This window comes from Streptopelia decaocto (assembly GCF_964273445.1).
Source record: "Streptopelia decaocto genome assembly, chromosome: 1".
In the NCBI taxonomy this organism is placed as follows: domain Eukaryota; kingdom Metazoa; phylum Chordata; class Aves; order Columbiformes; family Columbidae; genus Streptopelia; species Streptopelia decaocto.
Genome location: NC_138663.1, coordinates 152,933,153 through 152,939,403, shown reverse-complemented (window position 1 = coordinate 152,939,403; position 6,251 = coordinate 152,933,153). Strand labels below are relative to the sequence as shown.

The window sequence follows — 6,251 nt, the reverse complement described above, 5'->3', positions numbered from 1 at the left end:
AAGAGGAGAAATGGAAAAAGAAAAAATCCTCTGAAAGCACAAAATGTTGTTTGCTTTGCAGTACTTAACTGACTAAAGCTTGGAAGTTGCAAATTCACTTGATCAAGGCAGGAAAAAGAAGAATGGAGAGGCTGTCAAAACACATAAGCTACAGCAGATCAGTGGATGTGCAGCTGCTGCAATTAAGCTCTTTAAAGGGCACGAAGTTGTATAAATTTGAAGTCAGAAATGTTTATTTTGCGCAGTTGCTCATTGTGCTGGGTGGTGAACATGTATAGCACTATGCAAACAAATGCATTTTCTCAGATGGTCCCAACCACTGTCGCGAGTGCTGCGGGTGGTGAATTCCTTCATTGCCTGGGGTCTGCGTGAACAGGGACTGAGTGTCCTGCCTATTCTCTCAGCAGTGGAAATGGAGCATTTCTTACTGTCACCAGCACAGTGACCGGGACAGAGTTCTTCATGTCCCTTAAGAAAAGACATTCCTTACCTCTCCTTTCTGTCTGTGCCATGTACTGTACCTTATTGCAGAGCAAAGTATGGTGCTGTAATAACATTCATCATAATATATCAGTTTGGTATACACATATTACATTCAAATTACCTTAATAACTTCAATCAAGTATGTAATTAGTGTAAAGCATTAAAGAATGCATTTAAAGCATTTCTGTATGTTTTTTGTTCAAGTGTAAGCAGCAGAGATAGAGGCGGAAGGCAGCATCAAGATTAAATTCAAAGCTTCACTAAATGAACAGCTCTTGATCTTCCAAATATTCTTCAAATGTTCCATTATAACTGTTGACAGTAGTCCCAGTGCTTTTCTTGGGGTCATTTGTGAGTTTGAAAGCACATCAATGAAGCATGAAGTATCAGGATGAAAAACAGAAGAGGAAAAAATTGTGACCCCTTCTTTCAGCCCTCTTGGCAAATACATATTTGCTGTTGGATTTACAGCAAGAAAAGTCTCTCATGAGAACTTCGTGCAAGGAAATGCACCGTGTCTGTCACTAAAAGAAAAAAAAACCCCATGTCATTGCTCCAAGTGGAATTGATTAAAACAATGAGGATTTCCTGGTGCCAAGAGTTGAAACAACTGTGTGAAAAGTAGTGAAGAGGTATTACCGTATTGTCGCAGCTTTCTCAGGAAAATTCCAAATAAACCAAAGGATTCCTGTCAATATTTGTACAAGGAAACATGCTGCTGCCTGATTCGGAGGCAGTTCACACATATGCGTGCACACATATGCCCCCTTGCATGCAAAATTCTTGAGAAACTTTATTACAACCACACACACAAAAAAAGGACACACTCAGAGTTTGGTGCACTCTTTCTCATGCTAATATTTACAACATCGATCTCTTATTGTCGGTATTTGATCTACATTTCTCCCAGCTCCGGTCAATGGAAGGCACAGCTGCTGAAACCCCATATTGTGCAGGCAGTGTGCCTTTGTGTTCTGCAGCTGGGGAGTTCTCATGTCCACAATAGCAAGTCTGAGCACACTAAATTAGGAAAGATTATTGTTTCGTTTAGTGACTACACAAGTTTCAAACAGCAAGTATATCGTTTGTTTCATGTTTTATTTGTTAGGGTCATTTTCACCAAAAGCAGAGCACATGGACACAAATATAGGGCAGCTGTACTTCCAGCCACCCCAGTAGGAAGAAAATTACAAACATTATTGAAATGAAATTGGATGGTTGGTTGCTTTCATGAGGCACAGCCTCCCACCTGCCTTCTCCCAGCCATCCATTTGTGAAGACTTGCTGCAGGTTTTTTTGGTCTTTTTGCATCCAAGTTCTTTCCTGATAAAGTGTTTATCCTACTGTACAATTCGTTTTAAGCAAAGTTGGTTTTACGGTGGAAGGGAAGACAAGTGAGTTCAATTTCTGAGCTCAGTTCTCCAAATGTTTCTTTCCTGGAATGGTCTATAGAAAAAGGAAGGCAGCAATTTTAGCTGGAAGTGAATATCACTTTGGAGCAACAAAAAAGGGAGGGGAAAAAAGGGAGAAAAATCTATTTAACACGTTAGGATATAATGGTATTCAAATAGTATATTTTTCTGCCATTTATTCAGTTGTGAAGGAACTCAGTGAATAATAATAGCTGCTGTCAAAGATATTTTTATTTAAGAGGGTCTTTATGTAAAATTATTTTTTTTATCAGGAGTGATTTTTCTTCAGGAGAAATCTGCCATCTCCTAGCAACCGATATGGCTATCTTTTTTAACAGACGCTGCAATAACAATGGGTGCCTAACCTTTATATGGAAGCATTTGCACATGTACAATCAGAATGCTTATGAATTCAAACCGAGTTGTTAAAGTGCTCCAAGGGAGACACTGGGTACCACTTTGTCTATGATGCATCTCATCTACCCAAGATTTCCTAATGGCAGCCATTTTAGCTGTAGCTGGGTACCTCCCAACAAGCTCCAAAACTAAACCTGCAAATGAGCCCACACCATAACTTCTCTCTCTCTTCTCTCACAGCAAGTGAGGGGGACTCATTTCACTGTTCACGTTTTATTTCCTTCTCTCTCTTTCTGATTGTTTCACTCCATTTGCAGAGCTATAGCATCACTTAAACTTGCTAGGTAAATAATTCTTTTAATTTAGAAGTGTAAACAATAGAGCACACAGACACATATCTGCAAATGGATAATTAATTTTAAAGGTACATCACTATAAATTGAGTATCTCTTACTAAGAGTAGTCAGTTCCACACTCTCCACTTGGCTGCCCTTGGGCCATGCAGATTCAGCAGATTTGGACAAGGGGAAAATCTGGCTAACTGTAGCATGCCCATGCTCGTTTCAGTGATTCACATCTGCATGCCTGAAATTTGGTCTGGATCATGAACACCACCTAACACCAGGAATGAGCTCCATGAAAAAAAAAAGAGTAGCCATGCACAAAAGTGCATGTGGCACCCCAGGAAATGTGAGATCTAGCTTCCAGGAGCTCAGAGCTCTCCAGGATGTCTCAGCTACTGCCCAAGGGCTGTTTTGTAAAATGTTTCAGTAAGGAGCCTTCCAAATTTCTGCTGCTTTGCAGGAATGTAAATAACTCTTGACTTGGAAAGAGGGAGCAGCAGACTGAATGAATCTTTGTGACCTACCTGATACCTGTGGCCTCTGTTCCTGCTTCTAGAGCTGTTAATATCTTCATAATATCTTGAACCATCCTTGAACAAAATACAGGAATAGTGTCAGCAGCAAGTGTCTTGCTGGTGATAGGAACAAATTAAACAAAAAGCCATGTCATTCCCATCAACAGCATGACCAAACCAGTAATTTCTTATCTGTATACCACAAGGAGTAACCCAGATCCAAATAAAAGAAAATGAGGAACAATTACAAGTAAATAAAATAAAACTTGAAAGCTCTGTCAATTAATTATAGCTAACCATTGAACTCTGACCCCCAAGCTCAATTCCCTGTTTAGCAAATTCATAGGAAGCTATGACAAATCCCCAGGTGTGATGGGAAATAGACCTTTAATTAAGCTTCAGCATTCTTCTCTGATCCCAGTTTCTCCTCCTCCATTCTCCAATCAATTCCATTCAAACTGATGCTTCAGTTTTGCAGTCTGAAAATAAGTACTATTTTTTTTTTTCCAGATTTGTGGTTGGCCCAAAATTTGTTCAAAAGCAAAACCATCATATATATGCATTTTTGGTCAAAATGTTTGAAAGCTGCGGAAGAAAATGGCAATCATTCACTGTGGAAGAGAATTTGCTTTCCTATATTACTAACATTCTGGTTTTTTATCTAAAAACTGAAATTTTTACAATCAATCTACTTTGTTTTCCCTTTGTATTTTCTCTAATTTTCAGCCAACTGTAAATTCTTTTTGTATGTATTTGAATATTCTTTGTTTAGTGATTCAGCGTTTTTCAGATCCTTTTTTCCAAGCAACCTTCTAGATCCTTCCATTAAGTCAGAATATAGAGCTTCTGTTTCTCATTTTTGATATCTATCAGCAGATATTTCCATGTTGATTTAGTGTGGTCTCTGCTTTTGCTACAACATTTAATGTTTTCCATCACTGGTGCTCTCTCCTTAATTTCTGCTGAGTCCTGGTTTTGTTAAAAACAAGTTTCTCTTTTAGTGAATTTGCCTGTCAGCTAAAGCTTTCATATTAGCTGCATTTTCCTGGAAAGACAGATACATGTTTTGGTAGACATAGCAATGGAATGCGAGGTCATTGGTAAGGATTGATGCACATCTCGTGAGAGGGGTAAAGAGAAATAGGTGACCAAAAACTGACCACCTGAAGTATTCCATCCCATTCACGTCATACTTCACATAAAAATGGGAGATCATGAGGATCTCGTCTCTTTTCCTTATGGCTGACATTAGGAGAGGACCTTGCTAGTCATTCCTGTAAACTGAGTCCTAGTGACAGACTGAATCTGGTTCTGGTTGGCTGCAGAGTCCAGTCCAGGACTTTGGGTGCCGGCCCTTCATTCTACCGGAGCAGTTGCCGGGACTTTCAAGATTGGTTTTGTATATTTTGTATTATTTTCTCTTTTTTATTGGTAGCATTAGTAAAAGATTTTTATTTTTTTTCCAACTCTCTTCTCTCTGTCCTTCTTTCCCTCCCGATCGCCTGTCCTTAGTGGGAAGGGGGGAGAGGGAGGGGCTGAAGGGGGAAAGCGGGGGGAGAGGCGGTTAACAATACATCTGCCATGGTTTTATTGTCACCCCACAATCAAGACCTCGACATGCTGATAAATAAGACCCTTTTGTTTGTTTATCTGCAACTTTGGTATCACAATTTAGATGTTTCCCTCTAACTTTACATATATATATAGCTTTCATCATATATAGATAGCTTTTATCAGTGAGGCCAGGTGCAAGGTCATTGGACTGCTTTGAGGATGTAACAATATGCATAGATTTTGGACCCAGCAGTACTTACTTTTAAAGTACATTTTAACTTCAGAAGTTTTTACATAAATTCTTGATGAAAAATGTGTATTCCAGAAAAAAAAAAACAACAAACCAGAACCACAAAAAAAAAAACAACCCCAAACAAAAAAACCCACAACAAAAGAAAGCAAAAAAGAAAACAAGCAAAAACCCCCAAACAACTGCAAAATCTTGATGTCAGGGAAGTAGGTAGTAGCCAGCATTCTTTGAGAATCTTATGCATGTCATTTGAGTGCTTAACCACAAATCTTTAATTTAGTTCTACTAAGAGATTTCATTAATTTTAGATGAATTTCATTCTCTACATGAGTTATAGAATAATAAAACTAGTGAATAATTTGCAGTGGATAATTTACTTCTAAAGTGCATTTGACAAATTTAGCCTCTTTTTCTGTTTGTGGAATACCAACCAGTGCTGAGAGGCCTCTGTTTTGTAAGGGCGTAAGATAAGAAAGGATGTCCTGGGTGATGGGGAGCAGCTACGACCTCCTGGGTAACAGCTTTCTGCTATTGCTGGCAACCATGTCATATAATTCCTTTTAGAACCTTATCCAGTTTGATCTTAAAAGTAGTCAAGCTGCTATCTTACTTCTCTGGCAATTAGAAACCTTCTTCTAATTTTCCAGCCTAATCTTACCCAAGACTATTTTTTTTTTTTTTTTTAATCATTCTTGGATGAACTTTGATGTTTTCAGCTTTACTAGCTCTTTGCCTTCTCTAGTGTATACTTGTTTCTCGGCATCTGGTTTGCTAAATTAAGCAAGCCTCTTCTAAATCTTTTTTTTTTCTATTCCCTGGACCATCCTAGGAACTTTTCCCCCCTCATCTATTCAGATTTCTTTCTTTTATTATAATTTGACTTAATTCAGCTGTCTTTCCTAACTTCAGAGACCAATCATGAACAGTTGGTAAGTATTTAATAATCAACATTCAGTGTTGATTGGTCTCAACTATTTGTTTTATTCATAATCTTTCTTTAAGCCTTTCTTTTTATTGTAGCTTACCTGAAATCTATTGATTCAGTGGGCTGAATCCAACTCATAATAAAAGCGTAGAAGATGTCCCATTGTTTTCTCCTTTGGAGGTATAAATACTTGCAGAATTACCAGATGAGTAAAATTAGGCAATATTAGCACCATTTAATTTTTTTTTTTTTTTTGGGGGGGGGGGCGGTCACACACATCTTTCCTAGGGTTATTACTCTAGAAATCAGTCTGTTTTGTTACAAATTTATGATGAGTAATGATTCAAAATATATACAATCTACCTTTCTATGTCTAGCCTGTCCTGCATCTGTTAAACCTTCATTTCAATC

The 6,251-nt window shown here is 38.1% G+C and overlaps 1 long non-coding RNA gene across 2 annotated transcripts; it reads right to left on the bottom strand.

Moving 5' to 3' along the window:
- Positions 1-1,580: 1,580 nt before the first annotated feature.
- LOC309440239 lies at positions 1,581-6,013 on the bottom strand. Of its 2 annotated transcripts, XR_014184156.1 has the most exons (4): positions 5,941-6,013; positions 3,497-3,696; positions 3,121-3,228; positions 1,581-1,929 (listed from the first exon to the last, which is right to left on the bottom strand). It is a non-coding gene; the product is annotated as an uncharacterized lncRNA (long non-coding RNA). The 2 variants fall into 2 exon arrangements; XR_014184157.1 differs by lacking the exon at positions 3,497-3,696.
- Between the last annotated feature and the right edge of the window lie 238 nt (positions 6,014-6,251).